The 19,520-nt window shown below is 42.1% G+C and overlaps 1 long non-coding RNA gene across 1 annotated transcript; it reads left to right on the top strand.

Annotated features, from left to right (window-relative positions):
- The first annotated feature begins 1,691 nt into the window (after nucleotides 1–1,691).
- On the top strand, nucleotides 1,692–4,095 carry LOC111827464. The gene is made up of 2 exons (XR_002831061.1): nucleotides 1,692–1,752; nucleotides 3,923–4,095. It is a non-coding gene; the product is annotated as an uncharacterized LOC111827464 (long non-coding RNA).
- Nucleotides 4,096–19,520: the final 15,425 nt, after the last annotated feature.

The raw sequence follows: 19,520 nt of genomic DNA, 5'->3' as shown, positions 1-19,520 counted from the left end.
CGCTGGGCTCCGACTTCCGGTTCCCAGGCTCCCGGCTCCAGCCCCGCCCGCCGTACGCTGCGAGGGGCGGAGCTTCGGATTGACAGCTCGCGCCCGCCCGTCCCTTCCCCGCGGCCGCGATGGCCCCGCCCTCCGGCTGCTCCGAAAGGAAAGGAAACAGGCTGAGGGGGAGGAGGGAGGAGGGGATGCGGAAGGGGACGGCGGGAGGGGCTAGCGGCGGCTGGACTGGTGTGGTCACCTAACGAACTTGGAAGCCCAGATTTTCCCCGCGGTCCTCGGCCGAGGCCAGAGACGCGTGTCTCCGAAACGTGAAGGCCAGGCAAGAACCAGGACCGCATCAGACGAGGGTGGAGAGCCGTGCCTTTGTCTACAGTGGAAGATGGCGATGGGCAGGGTGTGAGAAAATGGCCGCCTGAGTCACATGTCTTCCCGAGTATTCCCCACCTGGAGCGACTTGGTTAGCTGTTTTCAGCAACCTTCCAGACTTGTAGGGCCCGGACAAACCCGTTGGCAGCCATTGCCAGCTCCCTCTGCAAAAGCTAAGATCCATGGTCAGGCCCAAGAGCCAAACAATTCGAAAAGCCTCTCCCACCCGTTTGCCCTCTTCCTCCCCTTCCCCCGCTTCCCTCAGACCCCGGAGCCGTGTCTGCAGAATTCATTAATTTCTATCTCGAGTGGGGGCAGGTTAGGGTTTCTCCAGAAACTCTCTCTAGAGGAGCTCCTGACCTGGCTGGAGAATGTCCCCCCTAAAATATGTAAATAGCAGTCTGAAAATGTCTTCTGACCATTTTATTGCAGCCCCCCCCTCTTCCTGTAGCCTAAACTTTGGGGTGGGGCCAAGCCCCTTTACCCCAGGATATGTTCCTCCACCTCCACCTAGTCCTACTCCTTACACACAAAGGACTCACTGCCCCTAGCAGGGGTGGGAAACCTTTTCCTGCTAAGGGCCATTTGAATATTTATAACATCATTCAAGGGCCATACAAAATTATCAACATAAAAATTAACCTGCTGTATTTGGTCAAACATTTAATTAACTCACCCCTAATGCCCAGACCAAATGATTTCGAGGGCCTTATAGGGCTGGCTGACTGGACGTTCCCCACCCCTACCCTACATCATGGAAGGGTTCTAATCTCACCCTAGACACACACAAAACTCTTTGGACCCCAAACCAACCCTGGTCACCTTCACCTTTACCCCAGCATTAGCAAATCCTTGCTGTTTCTTTAATACCCGACCCTTGTCACGTCTAAGAACTTCCCCAGCTGAGTTAGAAACCCAGAACACTTTGTCTTACATATCACTTAGTACTGTTATTGTTTACTTGGATATATCTCAACAGACTATGGGCCATATCTTCGAACCCTCAACAAGACTGATACAAGTAGGCTTGGGCAAATGTTTGTTAAATGGGTGAAATTTTAGGCCTGTACCACAAATCAATGGGGAATGGACATTTTGGTAGATAGCATTGGGAAATTTGGCTCGCCATAAGGAGAAAAATAAAACTGGGTACCTACTTATTTCCCCATAAGAGGGTGGGAAATATTTTTGTAACCTAGGACAGGTATGGGCTTTTTCTAAAATTGATTTTAGAGGGGGAGAGAGAAAAAAATATCGATTTGTTGTTCCACTTATTTATGCATTCATTGGTTGATTTTTGTATGTGCCCTGACCCGGGATGGAACCTGCAACCTTGGTGTATCTGGACAACACTCTAACCAAATGAGCTACCCAGCCAGAGCCCAGGTATGGACTTTTTAAACAAAGTTTCAAATGAACAAACTATAAGGAAAAAAATTATAATGAAATATTTGATAGAAGTGAAAATTGGTTTTACTACTTTGGAAAACAATTAGGAAGTATCCGGAGTAGTTGAAGATGGCCCTGGGACCCAGCAATTCCACTATCATAGATGTATATGTGTGTGTGTATATAAATGTATATCCATCCCCTAGACTTTTACATCCTAGAGAAATTCTTATACATATACACAGGAGGTATGTGCAAGGATATTCATTGCAGAGCTGTTTGTAATAGAGAAAATATATGAACAATCTAAAAGTTCAACAGGAGAATGAAAAAAAAAATAGTGGTACAGCCTATAATGGAATACTATACAGCAATGAAAAGTGAACCAGTGTTGCATGTATCAACCCAGATAAATTTCAAAAACACAATGCAGAAATAAAATACAAGTTGTAAAAGGATACATGAAGTATGAGACCATTTATTCGTGTAGATTTTTAAATCTAGAAAATAATGCACTGTTGTTTATAGATTACATAAAACTATAAACAATGTTTTTAAAACAAGGGAAGTAAATACCAAATATAGAATAGTGATTATCTCTGGGGTAGAAAACAAAGGAACTATTTGTCTAATAGTTTATCTGGGTAGTAGGTAGATGGGTGTGTCTTAGATTATTCTATATACTTATTTGCATGCCTAAAAGATTTCATAATATTTTTAGGAAGGCTACAAGGATCTACAACAAAATTAACAGTGGTTAAATCTAGATCACTGGTCCTCAAATTTTGGCCAGTAGCAGAATCACCGGGCTTGTGAAAATACCAATTGCTGGGCCCCAGAGCCAGAGTTGTATTTTGGTACGTCTGGTATAGGGCTTAGGAATTTGCATTTCTAACAAGTTCACAAGTGATGATGATAATGGTGATAGTGATGGTGATGGTGATGAAGCTGCTGCTGCTAGTCCAGGTGCTACCTTTTAAGAACTACTGACAGAGAAAATGAGAATATCAGTGAATTTCATTTTTTTTTTCATTGTGCCTTTCTGTGTTTTCACATATTCAATGAATATCTATTACTTTAGGGAGGTTTTTGCTCTTTGTTTAATTCATGTTCATCTCTACTTTCCACTCTTATTTCCCTAATGTGCGCAATCATTCTAAAGTATATTATGCTTCTCTTTTGTGTATATGTGTTCTTGCAAAATATGCACTGTTGTTTTATGTGCAAGTATTTCCCCCAAATTTTTATTTTTCAATTTTTCGAAATTCAGAACAGCTGATAGAATAATACAATGAAAACCCATTTACCCTTAATATTTTGCAAAATTTGCTCTACTTCTATTGATATGTGTATGTATACATTTCCTTTTTAATGAACCAATTGAAAGTTGCAGGCAGTATAACACTTCACCCCTAAATTCTTCAGCACACATCTATTAGAATAAGGACATTCTCCTACATAAACACAATACCATTACTACACCTAAGAAAATACAACAACAATTCAATAATACAATAAAAAATGCCCTATATTCAAATTTTCCAGTTGTACCCAAAATGTTTTTAGACCTGCTCTTATTTTTAATCCAATGATCTAATCAAGGTTTATGCATTATGTGTGGTGGTTGTATTGCTTTAACCTTTTCAATCTAGAACAATACCCCTGTATTTTTTGTGTGTTTTATATTACACTTATTTTTTTTCAAATATATCTTATTGATTTTTACAGAGAGGAAGGGAGAGGGATAGAGAATTAGAAATATCAATGAGAGAGAAACATCTATCAGCTGCCCCCTGAATGCCCCCTACTGAGGACCAAGCCTGCAACCAAGGTACATGCCCTTGACCAGAATCAAACCCAGGACCCTTCAGTCTGAGGGCCGACACTCTATCCACTGAGCAACACTGGCTAAGGCTACACTGATATTTTTGACAAGTTTTTTTGTAAACTGTCCCCCATTCTGGATTTATCTGCTCTTTCCACATGATTAGATTCAGATTAAATATTTTCAGCAATAACAGTACATAGAGGATATTGTTTACTTCATACTATATCCCCTCAGAGACACATAAGATCAGGTTGTCCCACGGTGAAGGATGCTTTGTGTGTGTGCAATTGTATTTTATATAAATGGTATCTCATTATGTTTCTCACTTTTTTCATTCAGCCATGTGTTTTCAAGTCTGTCCACATTGCTATGCATACATCTAATCTATTGCTCCTGGCTGCTCATGCTAACCAGTGTGCCTTCACCACATTGTCCCTGAATTTCCATAATGACTGACAGCAGGATTACTTCTAGCTCCCAGATACCACAAATAAATAATACTGTGATGCAAAGTCTTGTTCGTGTCCCCTTAGTGGCCTATATGAGAATTTCCTTCGGCACATATACCCATGAAAAGAATGATTGCATCATAAAGTATGCACAGCCCTAGCTGGTTTGGCCTGTGGACTGAAGGATCCCAGGTTCGATTCTGGTTAAGGGACCCTCCCCTGGGTTGTGGGCTCCATCCCCAGTAGGGGCGTGCAGGAGACAGCTGATCAATGATTCTCTCTCATCATTGATGTTTCTATCTCTCTCACCCTCTGCCTTCCTCTCTGAAATCAATAAAAATATGTTTTTAAAAAGTGTACACATACTTAGTCTGACTAAGAACACTAATACTGCTAGATGGTTCTCTGAGATGGCTACACCAGTCCAGTTTTACCATCAGTGTACAAGGATTCCTGTACCTCTACATCCTCACTAACACTTGACATCTTCCAGATTTCTAGTTTTTGCCAGTCTAACAGGTATAAAGTGATATTTTGTTTTAGTTTGCATTTCTCTAATTACTAATGAATTTTTGAGCATCTCTTCATATGCATGTTAAACACCTCTGTATAAATTGCCTGATTGTATAGTTGGCCCATTTTTTTCTATTGGGGTCCCTCTTTCCTGTTGATTTGCTAGAGTTCCTTATATAGTCCAGCTATTAGTCCCGTCAGTTTCAGACATTGTGAATATTGTCTCCCTCTTTTAACTTTACCCATGATACACTTCTTTGAAAAGAAATTGTTAAGAAAAAGAAAGAAAATTGTTAATTTTATTGTATTCAAATTCATAAAATGTTTTTATGAAGCCGCTGATCTATGGTTTCTGGTTTGGGCAATTTTATTTAAAAAGTAGTTCCCTCTTCCTGGGTCACAAAGATGTTCGCCTAATTTTATCTATTAACTTTAGAGTTTACCTTTCACCTTTTGGTTTTTAATCCATCTAGAATCTACTCTCATATGTGGTGATAGGTGAGGATACAATTTTATTGTTTCCACACACTGAGCCACATTTCCTACCAACAAATACTAAACAGTACTTCCTTTTTTGTTGATTTGCCATACCACCTTTATCATATACTAGAAGCCTGGTGCAAGTGCACTGTTGGGGTCCCTTGGCCTGGCCTGCGGTGATGGAGCGGAAACAGGCTCTCTGACATCCCCCAAGGGGTCCCAGATTGCAAGAGGGCGCAGGCCAGGCTGAGGGACCCCACTTGTGCACGATTCGAGGTCGGGGAGGGACTGCAGGAGGGCTCCAGGGCGTGTCCAGCCCCTCTCACCCAGTCCAGATCGGCTGACCCTAGCAGCAAGCTAATCTACTGGTCAGAGCATCTGCCCCCTGGTGGTCAGTGCACATCATAGTGACTGGTTGAATGGTTGGACACTTAGCATATTAGGCTTTTATTATATAGGATTATGAAACACACACACAGGTCTGTTTGTGTTCTTGCACTTACACCACCTTGTTTTTACTTTGTAATGTATCTGTGTGTGTGTGTGTGTGTGTGTGTGTGTGTGTGTTTCAAATGTCATACTTTTTTTAACACTTTGAAACAGAATCCAAAGATAAGGGCTATACAGAGAGATTAGTTGCTATGTCTTTTATGTCTCTTTTAATCTCTAAATCTCCCTCCCTCCCCACCTGATCAGTTTAATTGTGGAAAAAAACACATTGTCCTGCAGAGTTTTCCACTGTGCGGATTTTTCATCATTCTGTTATAGTTTAAAAAGTTCCTTGGTCTTATATATATATATATATATATACACACACACATATATATATATATATATTACTTGTAAGTTAGTATCTAGAACTGGGGTGGGGAACCTTTTTTCTGCCAAGGGCCATTTAGATATTTATAACATCATTATTGGGCCATGCAAAATTATCCACTTAAAAATTAGCCTGCTAGGAGGCAGCCAATCAATGATTCTCTCTCATTATTGATGTTTCTATCTCTCTCTCCCTCTTTCTTCCTCTCTGAAATTAATAAAAATATATTTTAAAAAATTAGCCTGCTATATTTGGTCAAGCATTTAATTAACTCACCCCTAATGCCTTGGCAGTGCCAGACCAAATGATATCTATAGCCCTCGGGCCAGGCATTCCCCACCCCTGATCTAGAGGCTTGATCAGATTCAGGTTTTTGCTTTGTTTTCATGACCACTTCATAGGTTTTGGTGTGTTCTCTCATCAAGAGGCTCATAGGCCCTGGCCGGTTTGACTCAGTGGATAGAGCGTCAGCCTGCGGACTGAAGGGTCCTGGGTTCGATTCCAGTCAAGGGCACATGCCTGGGTTGTGGGCTTGATCCCCAGTGGGGGACGTGTGGGAGGCAGCCGATCAATGATTCTCTCTCTTCCTCTCCCTTCCTCACTGAAATCAATAAAAAAATATTTTTTTTTAAAAAGAGGCTCAGAGTGTATAGATGTCCCTCCTTTTGTGATGTTAGCAGCCATGGAATTTCCTTTTCATTCTCATCTTACTGGACCTCAGTATATCTGCCATTCTTGAGTATATTCTCTGTAACATCTTTCTTTGTCTACTGTGATATCACTTTCCTTACTTGCCTCATATCTCTGACCATTCCTCAGTTTATTTTGTCGACTTTTTCTACCTCGATTTTATTTTATTTAAATCTTTATTGCTGAGAGTATTACAAATCTTTCCCCCTTTCCCCCATTGCCCCCCTCCACCCAGATCCCGCCCTGCCCCCCGCTCCAGGCCTTCACCACTGGATTGTCTGTATCTTAACATCTGATAGGGCAAGTCCCTCCTCTTTAGTCTTTTAGGCTTGTCTTGGTGACATCTTCACATAAATTTGAGAAAATTTTTCAATCTCTTCAAAAATCCAACTGGAACATTGGTTAGGATTGCACTGAATTTATAGATTAATTTGGGGGATTTAACATCATCAAAATATTAACTCATCCCATCCAAGGACATGGAATAGCTCTTTATTGTTCAGTTCACCTTCTATCTGTGTTTTCTTTTTAAATATATTTTTGTTGATTTCAAAGAGGAAGGGAAAGGGAGAAAGAGAGAGAGAAACATCAATGATGAGAGAGAATCATTGATTGGCTGCCTCCTGCACGCCCCCTACTGGAGATCGAGCCCACAACCCGGGCATGTACCCTTGATAGGAATCAAACCCAGGATCCTTCAGTCTGCAGGCCAATGCTGTATCCACTGAGCCAAACCAGCTAGGGCTGTGTTCTTTATTAAGAGTTTAAAGTTTTGCCCAGACGAAATGACCCTAATTTTTCATGTGTCTCAGTATCCATACCCTTTGGTAATTCCTTCCCATACTGACTCTGAATTTGACCATATAACTTGCTTTAACCAACAAAATAGTATCAAACTATAAGCAGAGATTTGAAAAAGCTCTTGCATATTCTGCTTCCTCTCTTGGACCCCTGCCACTGCTATGAGAACATACCCAGGCTAGCCTGCTGGAGGGATGGGAGACACATGTAGAAATGAGCCTGGTCCTCCCAGCCAAGGCGTCCTATAGCAGCCAACCTCCAGCCAGGCCACCAAGTCATGAGCTAGCCACTTGGGATCAACAGAGCCTGATCCAGATTGTAGACCCTCCTAGGTGACCCATTGACTCGATAAGTTACATAAATATTTGTTTTCTGTGTTTTGTTTTGTTTTACATAGCATATTGTGGCAATAGTCCCCCATCATTGTTCTTCCTTTTCAGAAATATTCTGGCTGTGCTTACTTGTTATGTTTCCATTTGAACTTGAATTCAGCTTGTCTAGTTTCAGAAAAGAAAAAAGTGATATTTTTAATGAGCTTATATTAAATTTCTAAATTATTTTGACATCTTCATAATTTTGAGGTTTCCTATTTAAGAATGTGAAATGGCAGGCGCTATTTTGAGGCTCAGCCCATTTGGTTTTCCAGATGACCTAATAAATTTATAATCCCTTAAAAAAAAGAATGTGAAATGCCTTTCCATTTGTCCCTTCAGAGTTTTATAAATGTTTCCTCTTAAAGATTTTGGACATTTCTTGTTAAGTTTGTTTTTAGGTATTTGCTATAAACTGAATGTGTGCCCCCAAAATTCATATGTTGAAATCTAATCTCCAATGTGATAGTAATTGGTGGGCCTTTTGTGAGGGGATTAGGTATTGAGAGTGAAGCCTTCATGAATGGGATTAGTGCCCTTATAGAAGAGTTCCCAGAGAGCTCTCTAGCCCTTTCCACCATGTGAGAACACAGCTAGAAGAAGGCAGTCTGTGAACCAGGAAGCAGGCTCTCAACAGACAGTGGATCTGCTGACACCTTGATTTTGGACTTCCTAGCCCCTAGAACTGTGAGAAATAAATTTCTGTTGTTTATAAGCCACCCAGTCTATGGTATTCTGTTACAGCAGCCCCAGGAGATGAAGATAGCATTTTATCTTTTTTGTGGCTCTAATAAATGGAGCCTTCTCTTCCACGATTCTTATATATTAACTAGAGGCCTGGTGCATGAAATCATCCACTCGGTGAGGGGGGCGTTCCCCTCAGCCCGCCTGCACCCTCTCGCAGTCCAGGAGCCCTTGGGGGATGTCCGAGTGCCGGCTTAGTGCTGCTGCGGAGGCAGGAAAGGCTCCCACCACCGCCACTGCGCTTACCAGCAGTGAGCCTGGCTTCTGGCTGAGCAGTGCTTCCCCTGTGGGAGCGCACTGACCACCATGGGGCAGCTCCTGCATTGAGCGTTTGCCCCCTGGTGGTCAGTGTGCATCATAGTGGCCAGTTCCACCATTTGGTCCATTTGCATATTAGCCTTTTATTATATAGGATTTTATATCCTGCTACCTTACTGAATTATCTTCTTTATAGTAATTTTTCACTTGGTTTGCTTGGGTTTTCTAGCTATACAGTCTTATCTACAAATAATGATAGCCCTAGCTGGTTTGGTTCAGTGGATAGAGCATCGGCCCAAGGACTGAAGGGTCCCAGGTTTGATTCTGGTCAAGGGCACATACCTTGGCAGGCTTGATCCTCGGGCCTGGTCCAGAGACGTGCAGGAGGCAATCAAATCGATGTGTTTCTCTCTCTCTGTGACTCTCTCCCTTCCTTCCATTCTCTCTAAAAAAATAAAATAAAAAATCATAGCTTTACCTCTTCCATACAGTTGTATACTTCTAATTTCTTTGTCCTTTCTAATGACAATGCTTGCTACCTCCAATATGAATGTTAAATTGTAGTGGAGAGGGGATATATCCTTACCTAGTATCTGTTTTAGCATCTAGTGTTTCCTGGTTAAGTTAAATGCTGGATAACTGGATTTGAAGACATGTAAAAACATGCACACACACGCATAATTATATCAAGTGACAAACTATGTATTTTTCTTTTGCACTTTAAAAATAACAGCTGTTGAATTTTGTCAAGTGATTCTTTTGCATCTCTGAAAATGATTTTTTAGATTTAATGATATGTTAGATTTTATTAATAGACTAGAGGCCTGGTGCATGAATTTGTGCACTGGTAGGGAACCCCAGCCTGGCCAGCAATCGGGGCCGATCAGGGCCAGCTGGCCAGGGGGAGGGACCATGGGAGATTGGCTGTGGGAGTGCACTGACCACCAGGGGGCAGCTCCTGCATTTAGCATCTGCCCCCTGGTGTTCAGTGCATGTCATAGCGACTGGTCATTAAGTCGACCGGTTGTAACAGTTGCTTAGGCTTTTATATATATATATATATATAGACTAGAGACCCGGTGCACAGATTTGTAGATTCGTGCACTGGTGGAGGGGCATGGCCTGTGGGGATTGGCCCACTGTGGGAGCGCCCCTCATCCCTGTCAGCCAAGCAGCTGTGGCCCCGCCCTCTGAGCGGTTGCTCCAGCTGTGGGAGAGCAGCTCATCCTGGTCAGCCAAGTGGCGCTCCCACTGTAGGAGCACACTGACCACCAGGGGTCAGCTCCTGCATTGAGCGTCTGCCCCCTGGTGGTCATTGCGCATCATAGTGACTGGTTGTTCTGCCGTTTGGTCGCTGGGCTTTTATATATATAGATTCCTACTATTGAATGAGTCTTTTAAGGGGATTTTATTTTTTATATATTTTTATGTTTTTATTACAGTTGACATTCAATATTATTTTATATTTGTTTCAATATTGAATGCTTCTTGCATTCTTGTAATAAACCCCACAGTCATGGATTCTACTTGCTAATATTTATATGGGATTTTGCATTAATACTCACAAGTGAAGATTGGTCTATATCACTTTCTTTTTCTTGTGGAATCCTTGTCAGATCTTGGTATCAATGTTATACTCATTTTATAAAAAGAATTTGAAAGTGTTCCTACTTTATCCAAGCTTAGGAAAATAGAAATAGCATCCAGATTATCTACTTTTTAGTACTTTCCCCTGTGAAAGCATCAAGGTATGGTGCTTTAGGGAGGAAGTAGCTCTTTATAACTATTTCTGTTTCTTCCTTGGAAATTGGTCTATATCAGTGGTTCTCAACCTTCCTAAAGCCATGACCCTTTAATACAGTTCCTCATGTTGTGGTGACCCCCAACCATAAAATTACAGTGGGGCCTTGACTTACGAGTTTAATTTGTTCCGTGACGGAGCTCGTAACTCAAATTACTCGTATGTCAAATCTTAAAGTGAACGAGTGAGACACGTGATGCTGGGCTGATGTTGTGGCATTCACTGTGACGTTCGCTGTGCCAACTAGCGGTGGGGTATCTGAAGCTGGCACATAACCTGAATTTTAGCTCGCAACTCAAAGCAAAAAATCGGCCGAGAGACGGCTCGTATCTTGAAAAACTCGTTAGTCGGGACACTCGTAAGTCAAGGCCCCACTGTATTTTCGTTGCTACTTCATAACTGTAATTTTGCTACTGTTATGAATCGTAATGTAAATATCTGATATGCAGGATGTATTTTCATTGTTACACATTGAACATAATTAAAGCATAGTGATTAATCACAAAAACAATATGTAATTATATATGTGTTTTCCGATTGTCTTAGGCGACCCCTGTGAAAGGGTCGTTCGACCCCCAAAGGGGTCGCGACCCACAGGTTGAGAACCGCTGGTCTATATGAACTTTTCTCCTTTTTTTCTTTAAACGTTTGCATTTTATTCATTTTTTTAAAATATGTTTTTATTGGTTTCAGGGAGAGGGAGAGAGAAAGATAGAAACATCTATGATGAGAGAGAATCATTGATCAGCTGCCTCCTGCACGCCCCCCACTGGGGATCGAGCCTCAACTCATGTGCCCTGACTGGGAATCGAACCCTGACCTCCTGGTTCATAGGTCGATGCTCAACCACTGAGCTACACCAGCAGGGTGCAGGCTAATTTTCAAGTTGAGAATTTTGTATAGCCTGAGAATGATGTTATAAATATCCAAATGGCCCTTGGCAGAAAAAAGGTTCCCATGAAATTCGGCAATTTTGGTTTGAGTTTCCCCTTTGACCCAAGAGTTGTTCGATAGAGGCTTTTTAACGTACTCAGATGGAAGATCCATTTTACTAGTTTTATTCAGTCATATCAAAGAACATTGTATTAGTTCCACTTTTGGGAATTTTCTGAGATTTTCTTTTGGCCTAATATTGATTTTGTTGTTTAGGCTCTCTATATTCTTAGTAGTTTGTTGTTGTTGACTTGACCTGTCCTGGAATGAGAAAGGTGAGTTAAATTTCTCCTGCTTGTAGTATGTTTCAATCTATTCTGTATTTCTCCTTGTACCTTTTCTATTTTTATTTTATTTTTTCCATTACCATTTGTCCCTTCTATGCCCTCTTCTACCTCCACTCACTCCCCTCACCCCTTCAATCACCACACTGTTGTCTGTGTCCATGAGCTCTCTCTCTTTTTTTCCTTTCTGCTCAATCCCTTCTTGTACCTTTAAACATTTCACCTTTGGGAAAGTTACTGTTATTTGGTACAAAAATGGTCATGCTTGGCTGGCATGGCTCAGTGATTGAGCGTCAACCTATGAACCAGGAGGTCATGGCTCAATTCCCAGTCAGGGCACATGCCCGGGTTTCGGGCTCCATCCCTAGTGTGGGGCATGCAGGAGGCAGCCGATCAGTGATTCTCATCCTTGATGTTTCTGTCTCTCTCTCCCTCTCCCTTCCTCTCTGAAATCAATAAAAACAATTTTTTAATGGTCATAACTTTATATTCTCATTGTGAATCATGGCGTTTTTTGCCTCCATTAATGCCTTTTTTATAATAAACTATTTATTTCGGAATAATTTTAGATTTACAGAACAGTTGCAAAGATATATCCTTCACCTAATTGCCCCTCATGTAAATATATAACTTCAAAACTAAGAGATTAGTTTTGGTACATTGCTATTAACTAAACACCAGACTTTATTCAGATTTTACCTTTTTTTTCTGTTCCAGTTTCCAACCCAGGATCCCACATTGCATTTAGTCATCATATCTCCTCCAATCTCTGACAGTTGCTCAGTCTTTCCTTGTTTTTAAGGACCTTGAAAGTTAATGCCTTTCATTCTGAGGTTTTAACTTGTCTGATAATTAAGATTGCAACCTCTGATTTGTTTATTTGCATTTGACTAGTATTCCTTTTCCCTTTCTTAAATTGTTAATCTTTCTGAATAAATTTGCTTTATTTTTTTAAAATATTCTTTATTGATTTAAAAGAGAAAGGGAGAGAGAGAGAAAGAGAGACATCAGTGATGAGAAAGAATCATTGATCAGCTGCCTCCTGCACGCCTCACACTGGGGATCAAGCCCACAACCCAGGCATATGCCCTGACCAGGAATGGAACCGTGACTTCCTGGGCTGAATAAATTTGTTTTAGTTGAGTCTTTTGAATACAGCAGTTTTGCTCAGTGATCCAATGGAAAATATTTTTCTTCAAATAGATGAGGTAAGACCATTTATATTTATTGATACAAAAGCAGTTCTGTTATTAATATAGTCTTATTTTTGTTTTTTTCTTTTTTCATTATATGTTTATATATGAAAAGCATTTGACTATGCAGTCTGAGTTTTTTGTTTGTTTTTAGTTATCCTGACATTTTAAAAAGTTTTTATTTTGGTCTAGTGATTCATTTTAGGTATTCTAAAAATATTTTTATTGATTTTTAAAGAGAGAAGAAGGGAGAGGGAGAGAGAAACATGGAGGTGAGAGTGAAATATCAATCAGCTGCCTCCTGCACACCCCCTGCCCACAACACAGGCATGTGTCCTGACTGGGAATTGAACTGGCAACCGTTTGATGCACAGGAGGATGCCCAACCAACTGAGCCACACCAGCCAGGTGGTATTTTATTTTTATTACTTTTTTCTAGTTGTTTATTGCTATTGTAAAGAAATACTGTTGAGCCCGGTCGGCAAGGCTCAGTGGTTCAGCGTCGACCTATGAACCAGAGGTCACGGTTCGATCCCGGGTCAGGGCACATGCCCGGGTTGAAGGCTCAGTCCCCAGTGTGGGGCATGTGGGAGGCAGCTGACTGATGATTCTTTCTCATCATTGATGTTTCTATCTCTCCCTCCCTCTCCCTTCCTCTCTGGAATCAATAAAAATATTTTTTAAAGAAATACTGTTGATTCCTATAATCAACCTTGCCGAATTCTTTAATTCTAATAAAGTGTCTGTTCAATCTGATTCATTTTATTTCTTCTCTTCTAATTCTTACACTTCTCATTTCTTTTTCTCCTTTTATGGTCTTGACCAAGACTTCCAGTCGTATGTTAAACAGTAGTTGGGGAGAGTAAATATCTACTTTCACTCTCAGTCCTCAAGGAAATGCTGTAAAGTTTGGGTATGTAAACTTCACCAAGTTAAGAAATTTGCCCTCTATTCCTAGTTTTCTAAGAGTTGTTTTTTTTTTATCATAAGTAGGCATGTAACAAACTTTTTCTACATTGAGATAATCATATGATTATTCTCTTTTAGTCCCTTAATGTGGTAAACTACATGAATAGATTTTCTGAGGTTGAACAAATCATCTTTACATTCTTGGAATAAACTCCCTTTGATTATGATGTATGTTTAATATACTTTTGGATTTGATTAGCTAATATTTTATTGAATATTTGTACATCTATATTAGTAAGTGAAATGAGCTTATAATTTTATTTTCTTTCCTTGTCCTTATTTGGTTTTAGAATCAAGATTTCAGGATTATACCAGACATATAAAATGAGCTGGACAGCTTCCCCTCCTTTTCTATTTTCTGCAATAACGTGTATAAGAAAAGTAACTGTTCCTTGAGAGTCTGGCAAAATACACCTGTAAATCCATCTGGGCCTGGATTTGGGGGGGAGGCAAGGTGCTTGCCTACTATTTCCATTTCATTAATACTTAGTATTCACCCAGCCAGCGTGGCTCAGAGGTTGAGCGTCAACCTATGAACCAGGAGGTTACAGTTAGATTGCTGGTCAAGGCACATGCCTAGGTAGTGGGCTCGATCCTCAGTGGGGGGTGTGCAGGAAGCAGCTGATCAATGATTCTCTCTCATCATTCATGTTTCTCTCTCTCCCCCCTCCCCTTTTCTCTGAAATCAATAAAAATAAAATAACAGTCAAGTTTCTAGTTTGAGTACGTGGTGGTGCCTTCACAGAGAGTGGGTGCTGGGAGACAACGGCATGTCTGTCATTTGGGGGCCAGAGGGAGCTTGCCCTTCCAGCAAAGCGATGGCTACGTGCGATTCTGTTGCTTTGGATATTTGTGATTGTATATGAATGTGCACACTTCTATAAATATGTGTTTATACATGATGTTCTGGTATGCTTCTGTTTATACCAAAATATCAGACTGAAAAAGCAGTTTCTCAAAGGGGATTTAGCTGGATGATTCTTTGTGTAACTATTTTTCTGTGTCTGTTTGCCTGGGCCCCTGAGCTATGAGGGGGTCATTCCATGGGTCTTGCAGTGTCCCTGTGTACATCTGCATCTCTGCCGGGGGTGATTCGTGCTGTGCGCTTTTTCACGTCTTGGAGTATCTGCAACTGTGAAGGTTGGTGATTCTCTGTGTCTCCGTGGGTCTCTGCACAGGTCTGCATCTCTAAGGACAGCAGATTCTGTATGCATCTGTGTTTCACTGTAGAAATATATGCATAGACTGCACATGCTACGTGGCAAGTTCAGACTTTCCAAGTCTGGAAGAAGCATTACAACAGGAAATGCTCTGGATTCCAGCTTCCGGATGGAATTTCACTCAGAAAAATACCCCTTCCTGGTCCTCCCAATAACTGCAGCATTCTTTGTCTTTCTTCAGGAGGCTGAGTTGAGAGGGTTTATGTTAACCTTGACCTCAGAGGCCACGTCTTTCAGGAGGAATTGGCAGAGCCATGAAATTCCACACCCTGCCACTCGCTTCTTGCCAGGCCCACTTCTTCCCCCTAAACCTTTTTATAGCTCCACATTATCTACCAGACCAATTCCGATCTAAATAGTCCAGGGAGGCCAGAGGAAGACCCAGGGAGATGAGGGTGAAGAAACAGTAATATTTTTTAAAGGGAATAGATGAATAAAGATAGATATGAGGACAGAGGAACAGATAGAGAAATGAGAACAAAGAAACAGAGACCAAGAAATAGGGCCTGAAAGGTGAGAGCAGAAAAATCAGAAATGGGCATAAAGAAACAAAGAAGCCCTACCTGGTTTGGCTCAGTGGATAGAGCGACAGCCTGCGGACTGAAAGGTCCTTGGTTCGATTCCAGTCAAGAGCATATGCCCGGGTTGCAGGCTCGATCCCCAGTGGGGGGCTTGCAGGAGGCAGCCGATCAATGACTCCCTCTCATCCTTGATGTTTCTATCTCTCTCTCCCTCTCCCTTCCTCTCTGAAATAAATTTTAAAAATACATTAAAAATAGATAGAACGACTGTCTTTTAAAAAAAAAAGAAAGAATGAATGATGGGCCCTGACCAGTTTGGCTCAGTGGATAGAGCGTTGGCCTGGGGACTGAAGAGTCCCGGGTTCGATTCCGGTCAAGGGCATGTACCTTGGTTGTGGGCACATCCCCAGTGAGGGGTGTGCAGGAGGCAGCTGATCGATGTTTCTCTCTCATTGATGTTTCTAACTCTCTATCCCTCTCCCTTCCTCTCTGTAAAAAAATCAATAAAATATATTTTTAAAAAAAGAATGAATGATGGGACTGAGCAATATACACAGAAAGACGGAGTGGACAGTGTGGAGCAGAAGGAATGACAGGAATAACACAAGAATGTAGGGAGGAAGAGAGAGAGAGAGGCGATGGGGATGGAGACAAACAGATTGGGGCCACAGAGGCAGCTACATAAAAGATGAGGAGAGCCCTGGCTGGTTTGGCTCAGTGGATAGAGTATTGACCTGCAGACTGAAGGATTCCTGGTTCGATTCCGGTCAAGGGTACATACCTTGGTTGCAGGCTCGATCCCCGGTCCTGGTCAGGGGAGGCAACCAATATCAATATATATATAAAGATTCTGTCTTTAAAAAAAAGATGAGGGGAGAGAGAGAGAGACAGAGATGATAACAGCTGGGTGGAGGGGGTGGGAATGACTGGGATTATATAGACAAAGATAGAAAAGAGAAGGTGATGAAGATTAGGAGGAAGAGATTAATGATGTAGAAACTAAGACTTCTGAGCTTTTGTTATGTCTGAGGCATGGTTCTAGGAGCTGTACACGTGTTAGCTCATGGAATGCTCAGACACATGAGGAGAGCAACCCAACAAGATGGTAGCAGAGATAGAAAAGGGTGGTAGAGCCCTAGCCGGTTTGGCACAGTGAATAGAGTGTCAGCCTGCGGACCTAAGGATTCAAGGTTCGATTCCGATCAAGGGCATGTACCTGGGTTGCAGGATCCTCCCCAGCCCAGGCCCTGGTCAGAGCTCGTGCAGGAGGCAACCAGTTGATGTGTTTCTCTCATATCGATGTTTCTCTGTCTTTCCCTCTCTCTCCCACTCTCTCTAAAAATCAATGGGAAAATATCCTCGGGTGAGGATTAAATACTTAATAATAATAAAAATAAATAATAAAATATTTATAAAAGAAAAGGCTGGTAGAGAAATGAGAATCAAATAGGGGAAAGGGAGCAAGAAGACCAACGTAGGGATGTGTGTGTGAGAGAGAAAAAGAGACAAAGAATGTAAATATTGAGGGGGGGGGCGCGTAAGGACAGAGGTAAAATAGAAAGGTGAACATAGAGCAAGACAGGTGAGGAGCAGAGACAGATGAACGCAGCAACGCAGATAGAGGAGGCCTGGGAGATAGCCAGAGATCAAATAAATAGGGGTTGACTGATGAAGACAGAGAGGCAGACAGAAAAGAGGCCAAGGAGCCAAAGGAAATTAAAAGAGAAACAGACAAGACAAATTCTGGAACACACAAATTCAGAAACAAATGAGGTCATGTGGTCTTATATATGTGAGGACGGAGACACGGACCAAATGACAACCATAAGTTAGATGCAAACATAGGCAATGTGGTGAGAGTGAGAGCAGGATCAAGAAGGGCAGAGCTAGCCCGGCTGATGTGGCTCAGTGGTTGAGCATCGACCTATGAACCAGGAGGTCCCGGGTTCGATTCCGGTCAGGGACATGCCCCGATTACAGGCTCCAACCCCAGTAGGAGATGTGCGGGAGGCAGCTGGTCGATGTTTCTCTCTCATCGATGTTTCTGGCTCTCTGTCCCTCTCTCTTCCTCTCTGTAAAAAATCAATAAAATATATTTAAAAAAAAAAAAAAGAACGGCAGAGCTAGCCCGGCTGACATGGCTCAGTGGTTGAGTATCCACCTATGAAACAGGAGGTCACGGTTCAATTCCTGGTCAGGGCACATGCCCGGATTATAGGCTCGATCCCCAGTGTGGGGTGTGAAGAGGCAGCCAATCAATAATTCTTTCTCATCATTGATGTTTCCCTCCCCCTTCCTTCCTCTCTGAAATCAATAAAAAAGTATCGTTTAAAAAAGAAAACATGATCCTAAAGTGAAAGAAGGCAGGCACAAAAAGATATATGTCATATGATTCCATTTATATGAACTGTCCAAAAGAGGCAAATCTATAGAAAGTGGATCAGCTCTAACTGGTTTGGCTCAGTGGATAGAGTGTTGGCCAGCAGACAGAATGGTTGATTCCGGCCAAGGGCACATGCCCTGGGTTGCGGGCTGGATCCCCAGTGTGTGCAGGAGGCAGCCGATCAATGATTCTCTCTCATCATTGATGTTTCTCTCTCTCCCTTCCTCTCTCTGAAATCAATAAAAATATATTTTAAAAAAACACACAAATGTCTATCAACCATGCTATTAAGAAAGGCTAATATTTCTGTTCTCTCTATAGAAAATGACCTTACCTTATGCTTCAATGATACAAATAGAAGCCCTCACACTTTGAGAATTGTCGCAAGGACCTCATCTACCCACCACTGCATCTCTACACCTCCCAGTGTCTGCAGTGCTCCTTGCCTCTTTCCTTCCTGTTACAAGGAGAGGCCCCAGGACCTCTGCTCCTCTGAGGCCCAGTTCCCCAGATCTCAGCACTTCCTTTCCCTGGTGTTATTCCCTTTCTCTTCTGGGCCTTCATCCTCTACCTCTCTACTGGATTGTTCCCAGCAGCAAAAAGTGTAGTCTATTACCTCCCATCTTTTTTAAAAATATGTTTCCATTGATTTTAGAGAGAGAAGAAGAGAGAGGGAGAGAGAGATGAAACATCAAGAGCCCTAGCCGGTTTGACTCAGTGGATAGTGTCAGCACGCGGACTGAAGAGTCCCGGGTTCGATTCCAGTGAAGGGCACGTACCTTAGTTGCAGGCTCAATCCCCACCCCCCATCGGGTGTATGCGGAAGGCAACCAACCTATGTGAGAGAGACACATGGATGTTTTTCTCTCTCTGTCTCTTCTCCTCCCTTCCACTCTCTCTAAAAACCATCAATGGAAAAATGTCCCTGGGTGAGGGTAAACCAAAAAAAAAAGAAAGAGAGGAAGGAAGGAAGGAAGGAAGGAAGGAAGGAAGGAAGGAAGGAAGGAAGGAAGGAAGGAAGGAAGGAAGGAAAGAAGGAAGGAAGGAAAGAAAGAAGAAAGGAAGAAAGAAAGAAAGAAAGAAAGAAAAGAAAGAAACATCAACGAGAGGAACACCAATCGGCTGCCTCCTACAAGCTCCCATTGGGGATGGAGCCTGCAACAGGGCATGTGCCCTGACTGGGAATCCAACCATGACCGCTTAGTGCTGGGGTAGACGCTCAACCACTGAGCCACACCGGCCGGGCAAGTATCTCCCATCATTCAAAATATTATTCTTTGACCATCCTCCTACCATCACGTTATCTCTCTGAACTCTGTGCCGATGCCCAGCCAGGTTCTCAAGGGCACTGCCTACACACCTGGCTGCACTTCAGTGGGGTGGGCGGGGTGTTCTGTTCCCTCTGACTTTGGGGAGGGACCTTAACAAACTACACTCCCACCAGCACTCTAACCAATTCTTCCTGTCTTTTAAATTGATTTTATTTTTTTCTCATCATATACATTAT

Source organism: Myotis lucifugus, unplaced genomic scaffold (assembly GCF_000147115.1).
Source record: "Myotis lucifugus unplaced genomic scaffold, Myoluc2.0 scaffold_169, whole genome shotgun sequence".
NCBI lineage: Eukaryota > Metazoa > Chordata > Mammalia > Chiroptera > Vespertilionidae > Myotis > Myotis lucifugus.
This window is presented reverse-complemented; position numbering and strand designations above follow the sequence as displayed.